The sequence below is a fragment of the Zootoca vivipara genome, chromosome Z2 (assembly GCF_965207765.1).
Source record: "Zootoca vivipara chromosome Z2, rZooViv2.hap1.1, whole genome shotgun sequence".
In the NCBI taxonomy this organism is placed as follows: Eukaryota; Metazoa; Chordata; class Lepidosauria; order Squamata; family Lacertidae; genus Zootoca; species Zootoca vivipara.
Window position 1 is genome coordinate 17,427,404 of NC_142585.1, and position 15,756 is coordinate 17,443,159.

Genomic DNA, 15,756 nt, shown 5'->3' on the forward strand with positions numbered 1-15,756 from the left:
TCATAAGCAGATACGTCATAGATCTAATCATTATTTATTTATTTATTTATTTATTTATTTATTTATTTATTTATGTACCACTTATTGCCAAAATAGCCGTCTAAGCGGTTTGCAATGTATAAAAACCAGAAATGCAAACATTTAAAGTATAAACATCCATATGCAATAAAACAATCCCATTAAAGTGACACAGCGATTAAAGTAGAAGAGCCAAGTTGAGAGGTCAAGGAAACGCCTGCCGTCATTATATCATCAGCATCACAGATGGAAGGCAAATCCTGTTGAATCTGTTGGAATGATGTTGGATCTTCCCCACTGTGTTTGTCTAGTTTTTAACTTTGGTAGTTTAATTATGCAGAGCACTGATTCGCTCTTGACTCTTGGTTGATGAGGGCCCCCTTAATTGTTCTAGTTAGGGCAACTTTTGTAGGGGAGGTGTGTGGGGTTGGGTGCGTGTTAGGGATTGAACAAGCAGACTTTTTGCTATGACAGTGATAGGGAACCTCTTTCAGGCTGAGGGCTGCATTACCTTCTGAGGAACCTTCTGGCTGGGACCAGAGAGAAAAGTGGCTGAAGTATGATAGGCTTCATTCTAGCCACATAGAAATCAGAGGTTAGACACACACCTATCTGTCTCCATCCAAGCAAGCATGGTCCTTTTTGCAGTTCAAGGGCACATTCCAGCCAGGCAAACGCACTCAAGGATGGCATAGAGCAGGGGCAGATAGGGCCATGACCTGGGAGAGTCCTTAGGGTGCATACAGAGGACTGGGGGATTGCCAAGACAAAGCCACTACAATATTAGATACACCTGAAGGCAAACTAGTCTCATTTAATCTGCATGCATATATATATGCACTTTGGTTTGTTAATACCAATACACAACAGGATATGCTTGACATAGTCTTTTCTATGATACCTGGCTGAATATTCTAAAAATCTAATCAGGTGTTTAACTACAGACGTTTGATGACTCTGGAGACAGGAGAACGTTTCTGCTAGGGATTTAGGAACTCATGTCCTTGCATGAAATTACAATCTCTTGCAGCAAGTAAAGAGCCACCTGGTCTCTGTGCAGACAGTCACCTTCCTTACTAGTGAAATCTCTTCGCAACAAGTCCCTTAGCCTTACCAAGCAGTTGGCGGCTTTTGAAGCATTTCTGCACGGCAGGGGCAGGCTGCCTGGGAGAAGACAATGCTGAGGATATAATCCAGCTGTTCTTTGAGCCATTCACTCCTCTATCCTCTCTTCTAGATCAAATATGGATGGCTAAGATTATTTCAAACAAAGCTGCGGACTGGAGAAGGGGCATGGAAGGAGCTGTGTGCTGAACTCCATCGCAGTTATTTCACTCCCTACTAGTACCAAAAGACAGTAACTCTTCTCTTTGACAATCAAAATGCCATTTATAAATGAGCTAAATTGCCTAGTTCTGCAACTCTTGGAAAAGAAACAGTAGACCTAGGTTGCAGATATTGGCAGCTAGCAATTTCAGGTTGTCATAATACACTCCCTATCTAATGTTGCTACTGGAGACACAGGTGTGTAAACAGGTTATTTCTAGGGATGAGCATATTTCCTCTGTTCTGTTCCTTTATTCTTCCATAGATAAGCTCTGCCCCATGATCCATTCTTATGAAACCTGTTTTCAGCTAGCAGAATTTCTATATAAAAAGATTCCACAATTGAGGTGTTTTCATTTTGTTGCATCTTCCACTTGACTCAGTTCATTTGTATCCTTGCTTCTCTTTCTCTCTGATACATTAAGAAAGATACATCCGAAATCAGAACAAAAGTGCAATCTTAATCATAGATGCGATGATATTTCTGCAGTGTTTTATTGGAACACACACAGAGAGACATACACGTGCGCACACAGGTCGTGCACCAGATTTGGCTAAATCCCAAGTCAAATCAGGTATTTTCGTGACAACTCAGGTACAGATAACTACAGATTGCTACAGGTCAGGTTGGGTGGCCTGGAGAGATCCATGACTGTCAGGGGTTGGGACATCAGGCAGGCAGGAGAAGCAGACAAGCAGGGTGAGGAAACCATGCAGAAAGGCCAAGACCTCTGACCCATGGCGGCATCTTCCCAGGAGCAGGTAGACTGTATGGACAAAACAGCAAAAATTGGCTTGCATAGCTGTTGTTTTGTATACTAGCTCCACAGTTTGCTACCTTTTTCCAGCTGCTTCACTCAGCTGCTTATTTACCTCTCAAGCCTTTTATGCAGGTGGAAATGGAACAAGCCCCCCCCCCCCCCCGGCAAAGAGACAAATATGAACAATGCTCCAAATGACTGCCCGGAGAGCCACTGAAGCAGGAATGTTAACCTGTGGCCCACACTGTAATAGCGAATGATGTGACATGATAAATATATGAATGCAAACAAGCTGTTATTTGCCTCCCTGATTCTAAACACATTTTGCTTGAGAATAAGTCCCACCAATTTCACTCCAACATATAAAGAAATGAGTGGGCTTAGCAGTGCTGCATTAGATGTGATGTGGAAAATCAAACAGCCAGGATAGGAATGGGGTAAAAATTTGGTTCGTTTTCCATTTTAATGTGAACCTACCTAATTCATACTTCCCAAAAGAATACACAAACCAATCCTTCAACAATTTGCACTTTCCCAAATTAGGAGATATGAATATCTGCCACCCCCAAAAGTGCATGAAATTGCATATATTACAAGAAAGTGGGCATATAGACTATGATGTTGTAAGTTGTAGAAATTAATAATAGTATAAACCCCCCCCCACTTTTTAAATGGGAAACAGAGATGCATTGTATTATGGAACATTGATGGCAAAAAATTGATTATAAGGCAAAATTGCATTCCAAAATATGCATATTGGGGCCACACCTGCACAATACTTTTAAAGCAGTATCAGACAACTTTAAATGGTTTTGACCTCACCAAAGAATCGTGGGGACTGTTGTTTGTTAAGAATACTGAAAGTTAAATAAAAAAATTCCTTCAGTAGCACCTTAAAGACCAACTAAGTTTATATTTTGGTATGAGCTTTCGTGTGCATGCACACTTCTTCAGATACTGAAAGTTGTTAAAGGTAAAGGGGCCCCTGACCATCAGGTCCAGTTGTGTCCAACTCTGGGGTTGCGGCGCTCATCTCACTCTATAGGCCAAGGGAACCGGCATTTGTCCACAGACAGCTTCTGGGTCATGTGGCCAGCATGACAAAGCTGCTTCTGGCGAACCAGAGCAGTGCACGGAAACGCTGTTTACCTTCCCGCCGGAGAGGTCCCTATTTATCTACTTGCACTTTGATGTGCTTTCGAACTGCTAGGTGGGCAGGAGCTGGGACCGAGCAATGGGAGCTCACCCCGTTGCAGGGATTCGAACCACCGACCTTCTGATCAGCAAGCCCTAGACTCTGTGGTTTAACCCACAGCACCACCTGGGTCCCTTACTGAAAGTTGTTAGGATACCCCTATTCCCTTCACAGCTACAGTTCCCAAAGTGGTTTAACAGTTGCTCTTCCCAAAGAACTCTGTGAGAGGAACAGGTGTCCCAAATCAACTTTTTGCCCATTTAAGCAACTAGGGTTCCCAAGGTTATTTGGGGGACAATGTGCCTGTTTAAAGCAGGGTGATATTCTTCTAAATATATAGTGCAATTGAGTCCCAAACAGGCAAAAACACTCAAAGAGGGTGTGGAGCAAGAGTGTAGTCTAGGGAAAGAGGATGTGCCTGTAGAGAGTCCCAAGACCAATAAAGACAACCTTGGAAAGCTGCATTTAGTTTTCCCACCCTGCCACGATCCCTTGAACCTTATCAGGCCTTTAATAGTTCCCCATTGTCCTATATGACTCCTTCCACACCCCACCCAAAATTCAGTTCTGGAAACAGCAGTGTCAACAGGACAGAACTTTGGGGCAGAGACCAGAACCCCAACAAATATACTAAGTAACCCACAGTTTCCACAAACACCCTTGGGAAGCCACTGCTATGAATTGCTGCATAAATAAAAAAGTAAACAAATGTTGATGGTCATATTACCAAAGCAAAGTTGTCCTAGGATATTTCTTTCATTTAGGACTATTGGTGTCCACACAAAGGGAGAATTTTTTATTTTATTTTTACAATAGTCAGGGGGTGGGTAGGCAAACTGCCCCACCAACCTCAGTCTGCCATCAGGCAGCCCCCATCTTACTTGCTTACAACCAGTTCAGAGGGTGGGATTGGAGGTCAGTGTCCTCATTAGGCTCAGTGTTGCCCTTGTAAAACTCAGCAGGGAAAAGAGAGGATGGAGACAAAATTTATTGACTCTGCCTGCCACTGCCTCTGTCTCCACTTATGGTTGGCCTCTCTGCCTTCTGCCCTTCTAGAGCCAATGGGCACCAGCCACAACTTGGGGTAGGAGGAGCAACAACTTGAAAGATGATGTACCTTCACAATCTTTGTCTTTCTGGCAAGCTCTCTAACAATTATTTCCAATCTTGAAAGGAACTGTTGAGATCGTATTCCCTCTTTTGTGTCACGGTGATCACCTACTTCATTGTTGTTTTATTTTCAGAATCATTTGATGAGGCACTGAGGTCATGTCAAGGCAACTGCTGAACCCAAAGCTGAAGGTACCTTATTCTGTTGGTGCTGCCTAGGACTCCCCTGCTTGGAGTCCTGAGAGCCCCGTTCCTGCCACTCACCACCTGGTGAAGGTCCTGTGTGAGTGCCTGGAGGCGGTTGGAGGATGGATGGCGGCTAACAGATTGAGGCTGAATCCTGACAAGACAGAAGTACTGTTTGTGGGGGACAGGAGGCGGGCAGGTGTGGAGGACTTCCTGGTCCTGAATAGGGTAACTGTCCCCTGAAGGACCAGGTGTGCAGCCTGGGAGTCATTCTGGACTCACAGCTGCACAGCTGTGCAGGTCAATTCTGTGTCCAGGGCAGCTGTCTATCAGCTCCATCTGGTACGCAGGCTGAGACCCCACCTGCCTGCAGACTGTCTCGCCAGAGTGGTGCATGCTCTAGTTATCTCTTGCTTGGACTACTGCAATGCGCTCTACGTGGGGCTACCTTTGAAGGTGACCCGGAAACTACAACTAATCCAGAGTGCGACAGCTAGACTGGTGACTCGGAGCAGCCACTGAGACCGAGACCACATAACACCGGTCTTGAAAGATCTACATAGGCTCCCAGTATGATTCTGAGCACAATTCAAAGTGTTGGTGCTGACCTTTAAAGCCTTAAATGGCCTCGGTTCAGTATACCTGAAGGAGCGTCTCCACCCCCATTGTTCTGCCCGGACACTGAGGTCCAGCATCGAGGGCCTTCTGGCGGTTCCCTCATTGCGAGAAGACAAGTTGCAGGGAACCAGGCAGAGGGCCTTCTCAGTAGTGGTGCCCATCCTGTGGTATGCCCTCCCATCAGATAAACAACTACCAGACTTTTAGAAGACATCTAAAGGCAGCCCTTTTTAGGGAGGCTTTTAATGTTTAATAGATTACTGTATTTTATTTTTCTGTTGGATGGGCGGGGCATAAATTATTATTATTATTATTATTATTATTATTATTATTATTATTATTATTAAGGTAAAGGTAAAGGGGCCCCTGACCATCAGGTCCAGTTGTGTCCGACTTTGGGGTTGAGGTGCTCATCTTGCTCTATAGGCCGAGGGAGCCAGCGTTTGTCTGCAGACAGCTTCCGGGTCATGTGGCCAGCATGACAAAGCTGCTTCTGGCAAACCAGAGCAGCGCACGGAAACGCCATTTACCTTCCCGCTGGAGCGGTCCCTATTTATCTACTTGCACTTTGATGTGCTTTCGAACTGCTAGGTGGGCAGGAGCTGGGACCGAGCAACGGGAGCTCACCCCGTTGCAGGGATTCGAACCGCCAACCTTCTGATCAGCAAGCCCTAGACTCTGTGGTTTAACCCACAGCGCCACCTGGGTCATTCTGTGCTAAAATTGCAATCCCATTTAGCAACCCTTTTTGCACACTTAGTAAAAGAAGAAGAAAAAGAACAGAGAAAACCAAAAAAGTGCCAGCTTTTAGCATTACATTCTACTTTACCTGTTTTGTTGTATCTTCCTTATTAAACACAAATTGATATTAGCATTGACAGGCTTTTTATTGTCTTTCATCAAGCACATCATAGTGGCTTTCAGCAGGCTTGGTGTGTAGTCCATGCCATTTAATACAACTTTCCCAGCATGCCCCTGCTATTAACTGGGGGGGGGAAAATGCCAGTCCTATCATTAGACAGAGCAAAATAACTGCCTCAGCTGGCAGATATTGGCAGACGTTCCTCCTAAGCCATTACCCTCTGTTTGAGCATAGAGCTGTATGCAAGTTAGGGAGCCTGTCCTGCATGCTTCCCTCAGGTGTGGTGGAGGATGCTGTCATAAGAACATAAGAAAAGCCACGGGAGAATCAGACCAGAAGCCCTGATAGTCCTTCATCCCCTTCTCAAAGTGGTCAACCAGATGCCTGTGGGAAGCTCACAAGCAAAGTCTGGGTGCAGCAGTGTTCCCTCTACTTGTGATTCCCAGAAACTGGCGTACAGAAGCACAGTGCCTCTGATAGGGGAGGTGCAATCCAGTAAGGACATAGCATGTTCAGTGGTCTTCAGAATCATGGAATGTTAAATGTCAGCTGGAAAAAAGTGGCAGGTAGAGCTGTCCTACTTGAGCTTCAAAAGGAGGAGGAGTGTGACATAGGTGGCTGGATCCATGAACAGAAGCACTCTTGTTGAAGGATGCTGATAAATGATCATATTTTGTTGCATATCTCATTTATTATATATTATTCTGGAGCCCAGCTCAGCTGTACATAAATGCTTGTAAGATCAAATTTAAATAGAAGTACCCCAAATATTTTTGCCAAACATGTCTTTAAAGCTGAAAGAGGACCTTAATGGATTTCTCTCTTATTATGGATCCTGGGATTCTGTGAAATATGGGAGTGTGCTGAGTTCCGAAATCAGACTTTTCTTGAACCTGTCCCGTAGCTATATAAATAATAGTTTTGGAGGAGCTCCACACTCCATAATAAATGCTCGTGCCCACATGATCTTAGCTTGCCACAAGGATAATATTTGTGCAATTGCAGTGCCATATTAAATAATTCATGCAAACAGTGTTCCTGCTGGCTGTCACTATATTAACACCCCATTCATTCCTAGCGTTCTTCTGACAATGTATTAACATGTAGTTTGCCAGCAAGAGCCTAATCTATTGCTTCAAGTCTTCCTTGTTGCCTTCACAAATCTCTGCCTCTTGTGACATAATACGGTCCATTGTACAGAAAAATGATTCAGCAAGGCAGCACATACATCACTATAGAAATCACTCCATTGGTGGTACAGCCAAGATACGGTATGCAATTTGTAAGCTTTGACATCCCACTGAAGCAAGCCGGAGGCTGCAAAGAACCACCCAAGCAATAAAAGTGGAGTGTGAAGACAAATGAGGGTCAGGATGGTGCAGTAGAAATCCTGGGTTCAAATATGCACCCAGATAGACAGGGTGACCTTTGGCCCGTGCATGTTTGTATATTGCAGTGCAGATGAAATGAGAATAGTTGGCTTGATCATTGCAGAACACCACAAATATACACACATTCTGGCATTTCTATATAAGCTGCATATGCTTATTTAACTTATATGCAGAATTCATCATGCGAAAGGCTGGACTAGATGAATCCCAAGCCGGAATTAAGATTGCCGGAAGAAATATCAACAACCTCATATATGCAGATGACACAACCTTGATGGCAGAAAGTGAGGAGGAATTAAAGAACCTTTTAATGAGGGTGAAAGAGGAGAGCGCAAAATATGGTCTGAAGCTCAACATCAAAAAAACCAAGATCATGGCCACTGGTCCCATCACCTCCTGGCAAATAGAAGGGGAAGAAATGGAGGCAGTGAGAGATTTTACTTTCTTGGGCTCCTTGATCACTGCAGATGGTGACAGCAGTCACGAAATTAAAAGACGCCTGCTTCTTGGGAGAAAAGCAATGACAAACCTAGACAGCATCTTAAAAAGCAGAGACATCACCTTGCCAACAAAGGTTCGTATAGTTAAAGCTATGGTTTTCCCAGTAGTGATGTATGGAAGTGAGAGCTGGACCATCAAGAAGGCTGATTGCTGAAGAATTGATGCTTTTGAATTATGGTGCTGGAGGAGACTCTTGAGAGTCCTATGGACTGCAAGAAGATCGAACCTATCCATTCTTAAGGAAATCAGCTCTGACTGCTCCCTGGAAGGACAGATCGTGAAGCTGAGGCTCCAATACTTTGGCCACCTCATCAGAAGAGAAGAATCCTTGGAAAAGACCCTGATGTTGGGAAAGATGGAGGGCACTAGGAGAAGGGGACGACAGAGGACACGATGGTTGGACAGTGTTCTCGAAGCTACGAACATGAGTTTGACCAAACTGCGGGAGGCAGTGCAAGACAGGAGTGCCTGGCGTGCTATGGTCCATGGGGTCACAAAGAGTCGGACAAGACTAAACGACTAAACAACAACAACATGCACATAGCGGCTTTGATGGAAGCTTTACAGGCTTCTTTAAGATTGTGAGGAGATTTAGAATATTTTTAAAGGTTTTTAGATGGCTTATATTCTGCAAGGAGAAGAGCAACCTGGCCCCACCCATCAACCAAAGATGGAGTAGCTGCAGTGGGCTTGCTTCACCCCTCCCCAGCAGAAGGAACATTCAGCTTCAACCAACCCTTGTTGTCCTATGCCTGCAGAGCTGAAGGGCAGCACATTCTGTTGTTGTTGTTTTTCCTGGTCCGTGTCATTGGCCAAGGGGACAAAGAGCCACTGGGACACTGCACTCCCTGCATTCTAAGAAGAACATTATGTCACAGGAAAAAACCTACAGGCCCCATTCATTGGCCAATGAAGGAACAGCTTTGCCAACTCCCTGGCAGAAATAATATTTGCTCCAACTGCTAGTCGTTCCAGGACTACAGAAGCAAGGGGAAAGGAAACCCTGGCCCCAGAAGTGGCTCACCGGGTACCCCAACAGGAGCATCAGATTGGATCCACCAGTGAGTTTACCATGTGCTGACCTCCCCGACACCTCACCCCCTTCTCCCATTTGAGAGTTATCAGGTGGTCACACCCCATAGATTCCTCTTGTGGCAGGAGGGGGCCTGTGGGGAGGCGTCACGAAGAAGGAGGAAAATAATGTTGGATTTTTTAAGAATAAGAATTGGAACTAAGAATAAGAAACCCACTATAATGATATTAAGAAATTATGAAAATCAGGAAGAAGGGATCTGAGGAAGTCGCAAATACAATGTTTAACAAAGTAAGAAATCGATATTTTTAATGGTTTGTTTGTTGTTGTATTATCTTGGAGGATTATATAGAAACAGTTGGGGGGGTTCCCTATCCCAATCTCTCCTTTTGTCTTGGGGCCTCCTGGTGGCAGGGGGGGGGTCCAGGGGCTAAGGAGAGGGGGATGAGGACAAACCCAGCTTTACAATGGACTACCTTCGACTCTCAACACCCGCAGGATCCACTTGTGACAGAAGGGGACTTGTGGGGGGAGGGAGGGAAGGTGGGTAGAAACGTTTTTTGTGTTTTGTCTTTTTTGTGTTACTATATAAAACCAATAAAAATCTTTTTTTTAAAAAAAAGAGAGAGTTATCAGGAGACCCCCTGCTCCCCTCATAGAATGCCAATTCCAAGAGTTTTCTAGGAAGAAGGATTATTAAACCACTATTGGAATTGTAGCTCTGTGAGGGGAATAGGGGTCTGTGGACTATGGAAGACTATTTATCCTCTTCCTTCACAACCATTTCCCTTCTAAAACTGCAGTTTCCATTGTAAGGGAAGCTTCCATTGGTGCCAAAAATTATTCCCCCTCCAGCTGAAATGTGCTTGGGTAGTGGTGGGGTTTTGCACCCACTTTGCACCCCCTAGTGCATGCTTGTGTAGCAAAACAAAACAGTGCACAAACAGAAATCATTCATACCTATTCCACCCTAACTGTCATATCTTCCGGAATTGCCATGAAGCCAAATCAGAGTGATGGTAATAACAGGAAGCAAGTGCTCTTGCACTTTCAGCAAATATCAATGGGCAACAACAAGGAGCTTGAATGATACATGGGGGTGAACATTTCTTATCGGCTCCCACCACTTCTTCTTTTACAGCATCCCACATCCGTCTTTGAATATGCACAACTTCAAGTTCTTTCCATCACTTTCTGTGGTTTGCTTCTTGAAGCCACATAAGTCCTGGTGTTAATTTTAGATGGGCCACCCATTATGTAGGTGGTTGTCCTCTTGGTTTTTTGAAATTGTAGGGTCGAACACTGCATTACTCCATTGGCCTGAATTGCCTCTTGCCACAGGTCCTGCATGTGTCTATTTAAACTGTGTGGCCTTTTACACAGCACTCGTAACTTTCAGTTTTGTCATATCCACTTTATCTTATCTGATATTTTAATGTATTTTGGTATTTGTTGGAAGCCACCCAGAGTGGTGGGGGAAACCCAGTCAGATGGGCAGGGTATAAATAATAAATAAATAATAATAATTTTAATGATATTTAATGATATTCCTAGCATTGCATATTTCATGGCATGCTGTGGCATTCTTAAGATGCCCATGTTTCTCTGCATCAAAGTCTAGTTCTCTGCCCCATAGCCCATCAGTCTACCCACTAGATTCCTCCAAATGTTTACTAAAATTTTGCAGCCTGCCAATGGAATGGGCAGGTTAGGGGAGAAGGGGGCGTTCTGGCTCATTTTCCTTCATTCTGTATACCTCTCATACTTATTACATCAATTAGCACCTTTCAAAAGTACACATTTGCTCAATGGTGTTGTGGGCACCTTTTCTGTAAGTTGTGGTGCCTGGATATTATTGCTTCTTTGGTGTTTGAAACTTACCCTCATCCTTCAGGTCACTCAAGCCAGTAGCTAAGTACTGCAGATGCAGCTGGGGTTTCATTCCCTTCTTTTGAGATTTGCTGCAGAGGGTCTTATTTGTTGCTGTGAATTGACAGTGCTAGGGTGGAGGAAGAAGGCATGCATGTGTTTGTTTGGATCATCTATTTTTAGCATGCACATACACAAACAATAAAAATTTTTAAAATGAGTTTGCTCACAGAATACTTTCTCACTCCCCCCCCCCTTTCCACCTACGATTGTTTTCTTTACTGCAGAGTCATTCACACAGACGGTGGTTCATGGAAGGCACAAAGAAAAGATTAGCTCAAGCATTAATAAAATCCATTGGAAATGCCAGATTCTGAAATTAGAGATAAGGTAATTTTTCAAGAGATTATTTTCTAAAACAATTGGAACAATGCTCCTCCTCCCCTTTGATGCAACAAAAAGTTATGAGCTGCAATCTGGGAAGGCAAATAACACAGACACAAGAAGAAGAAAAGAGGGTCTTGTGGCACCTTTAAAAATTGGTTCATATCTAAACCCCACAAATGGCATTGACAAAGTCAGAGATCAGAATTAAAACATTTGAACTGGAGACAAGTTGTTCAAGCTTCTGTTTAGCAGTTGATTTGTGGATACCAGTAGTACAGGCTTGTTTTTCCAATTCATTGGATGTATTGTCCTAGTTTACTAGTTAGAGCACCTGGCTTGAATGCAGAAGATCCCAGGTTCAATCCTCAGCATATCCAGGTTGGTCTGTGAGAGAAGTCTACCTGAAACCCAGGAAAGCTGCTACCAGTCCATGTAGACATTACTGAGCCAAGTAGACTCAGTATAGGGCAGGTTCCTATGCTCCTGTTACATAGTGTAATGAAACCCGAGCTAATTTGGACAGCCTTTGGATTAATCTGAACCAAATTAACCTGCTTTGTGAAGCCTTCATTTAGGGTCCAACCCTGATCTTGTGGTTTGTGTACACCTCTAGTGAATAATTCCACCCCATCCACCCCCAGCTTTCACCAGTAACTTGTGCAAAATTGGATGCTATGAAAGAAGGCTCATAAACATATGCAAGGTATTGTGAGTTGGCTACCAAGGAGTAACTGTCCTTAATAGCCATGGTAAATTTTTGTTAATGGGCAATATAAAAATGTTGAACATAATTTAAACTTTCACTGGTCATCTGTATTCTCCAGATTCTTCCACAATCAATTCTTGATGCCAGTCCTGGTAAAAGAAGGAATTGAACATTTGGCCCATGTGTGGAAAGGTATGGTTCAGGCACTGTAATTACTCTCATCAGTTGAATATGACCCTTTGGGGAACTTCAATTAATGCTGACTTGGAATGCACAACACTATATTTTTTTTCTTGAAGTCAAACTTCAACTTTGATTAGTTCAGCTAGTTTGATTAGTTCATTTAAAACTGATCTGATCAAAGTGAAGTTTGACTTCAATTAAAATGTAAACTGAATGACGTGTACCAAGCTGCTGAAAAACTCCCACCGGCTTCAGATAACTGTCTCTCATGTAGCCATCAGCTAAAACCATTGGTGATTAAAAATGAAGGGCTCAAAGCATTAATTGGATTAATCAAAGCATTAATCAATAGATTAATCAAGCAATTATTTCCAGGGTCAGAAGCATGAGTTTTAATAAGGGAAAGATGTTGCAGTCCTGATTGTATTGTTTTCAGTGATGTTTGTGCTTTTGTCAACCCACCATCCTTACCATTACTATTATTTACATTTATCAGTCACTTTTTACAAAAGTTTTTTTTAATAAAGTTATATTGTGCTTCAATAAAAGCACATTACAAAATTAAATCCCCTAAATGGCAAGATAAAATACAACAAACAAAAGCATTTTAAAGCCAGGAATCTTAAAACAATTAATACAAAATACATAAAACACCTATCAATCCAGATTAAAAGGTCGAAGTCCTACCCACCCCCCACCAAAAGATGAGCACTACTATAGGAGGCAACCTAATTGCTCAAGGCCTGAGTAAACAAAAGGTCTTATCCTGGCCCCTAAAGACTGGCAAGGATGCTGCCAGGTGTGCCACCACTGAAAAAGGGCCTGTATTCCTGTGGTCACCATCCATACCTCCCTAACACATAAAATAGCATTTTGGGATTAAGAGTCTTAACTTGATTAAATTTAAGAATCAACAACAAGCAAATTATAAGCATTCTCAAACCAAGTACTGGCCTTTACAGCTTGAAAATCCATTACACACCCACCGCTACCTTCTGCAGGTTCCTAAAAAAGGATTACAACCTTCATTCAATGCATGAACCAGATAGCTAGTTGACCCATGTATTCCTTGTCCTCTCACCATAAACACCATTCTCCTGCTAGTCAGCATTGAGTGAGCTGAGACTCCCAACGTTCTTTTCCAAGCCTGGCTCATGAGAACTTTGCTAAAATCCCTTTTGCCATTCAATTTCACTGGGTCATTCAGAGTAGATTCAAACCATATATCAAGACAAATATGCTATAGATTTGTTAAAAAAAAAACCCTCCTATGAAGTGTCCATAAACCTAAATGTTTACACACATGGGTTTACTTTTGATGTCCCCCTAAATACTGGTGCATTTCATTGCTTGAATGACTTTCACCCTAGTGATGCCATTAAAAATATATGCCACAAGGAAAGAGGTAATCAAATCTACAGCATGCTTATCTTGATACATTTTCAGATTTGAAAACATATCAAGGCAACCATGTTGCAGATTTGAGCAAATTAAACTTTAAATAAACGAAACAAAAAAAGAAAGGAGTTAGGCTTAAAAGACAAATGATTGTGAACTAGATAAAAATATGCCAATTTGATTCTTTCAAAGGAAATTAATTTGCAACTGGAATTGCACTCATCTAAAGATCCCCCCCCCTTACAAATTAATATTATAAAAGTTCCAGACTGCATATATATATATATATATATTCTTATTCAGAGCTATTTTGTGTTTGCTAAATGGGATGTGACAGGGATCTGGTACACTGCTATGCTACAGAAAATAATTAGTTGAGAAGTAACTTGATAATCTTACCACTGTGAAGAATGAATGGAAATCAACCTTTGCTTTAATTGTGTGCAAAGGAGAAGTATAATTACCTGCACAAGATAGTAATCAAAGAAAATGATAATGCTGAATCCCTATCTCATCTGGTCGAGAACAAACTAGCTTGTTTAATCTTTTCACCTCTACTGGAGCACAGACTTTCCCTCCCCCCCCCCAAAAAAAATTGATACAAAGTCAAGTGAATCTTTCAGCAAGTGTAGAGCATCTCTCCCTCTGCTCCAGTCCTGGAATAAGCCACAAAAAGTGTCTTGTTCATTAACAGTTTGACACCTTATCTAAGTAAACAGTGAGTGGTTACCTTCATGTGTGTGTGCGCGCGCGCACACACACTTTTTTAGACTCGTCAAATGGCATGTCAGAGAAAATAGAATAGAATAGAATAGCTCTCTCCCTCTCTTGTCCCCAGCAATCAGTGAAATTGTCATCGCTGCACCACTATAGCAGTGTATGACTGCAGGTAGGAAGGCATAAACTTTCCATCCATGCTGCTCAGGTGATTGGCAGAAGACAGCTGAGGAGTGAGGAAAAGGAGGGTGCTTCTCTTTCCCCTGCTGATCAATAGGAGGGGATAGCATAGGACTCATGAAATTAATCAGCGAGCTACAACTGGGTGCCAAACTGAGCCAGGGAGAAGACCAAGGACATGTTTCTTGAAGGATATCCCTATTGATCGCGCACTGTGAAAAATGCAGTTGAAATATCCACATCCCCCAAAGCCTATTGGAGATTATGCATATCAACCAGAAATTGCACATTCATCAAGGCCTGTTGGCATAGCTGCCAAGTTATCCCTTTTTTAAAGGGATTTTCCCTTATGCTGAATAGGCTTCCTCGCGAGAAAAGCGAAAACTTGGCAGCTATGCCTGTTGGACATTATGCATACTGACCAGAAAATGTACACAATTTCCTCTTCAAGGACAGATTATGTGCACATTCTCCACGAGAAGACAGTGTATTGTTAGACACATTAGCTACTCAGCTCACATTACCCCTAAAATATAATATGTACAAATGTTTACTCCAAAGACTTTTATCTCATCTTCCCATTTAATGGGGATGGAATATTCAAAGTGGCTAATAACATCAATCAAGCTATTTTAAAAGAGGAAGAGGAACAATTTAAAATGCAATCAGGAATTAAACCTAAAGACAGATTTTTAAAAAAAGAATATTGAAGTATAAATATTCTTGTACCACCCAGTCTATTCAAAGCATGATTAAAACCAACAGCCGTTAAAAAAGAAATAAAAGACATGTAGCTTCTATATGTCTGGATAGGCTTACATAAACAAAAATGTTTTAAGCAGGTGTTAGAAAAAGTATGGTGGATGTGTCTGCCTGGTGTCAATAGTCAGGGAGTTCTAATATGCAGGTGTAGCCATGCTAAGGTTTCTTACAAGGACGAAATGAGTATAATGTGGCATCTGTAACAGTGCCAGTTCCATCTGTATCAATCTATTAATACAGATGTCAAAAGCCTACTGGAACATTTAAGTTTTTATCGCCTGCCAAAATTTGAGAATATCAAGCAGACCTCCCTTAGCAGGGCGTTTCACAACCTTGGGGTAATGGCAGCAGGACACTGAGGCCATGTTCACGACAGAGTGGAATACACACATGGGCCACACAGATCCAGTTTTTTTCTGTTTGAGCTTTTGTACACATTCATCTACACGACTGCTTTCAATTGAACTCTCAGTGTTTCCCAACCACACTAGTAGGAGGTGTTCTCATAGTGTGTTTTCCCCTCCGCTCAGTTAGTACTCCTGGAAACAGAGGT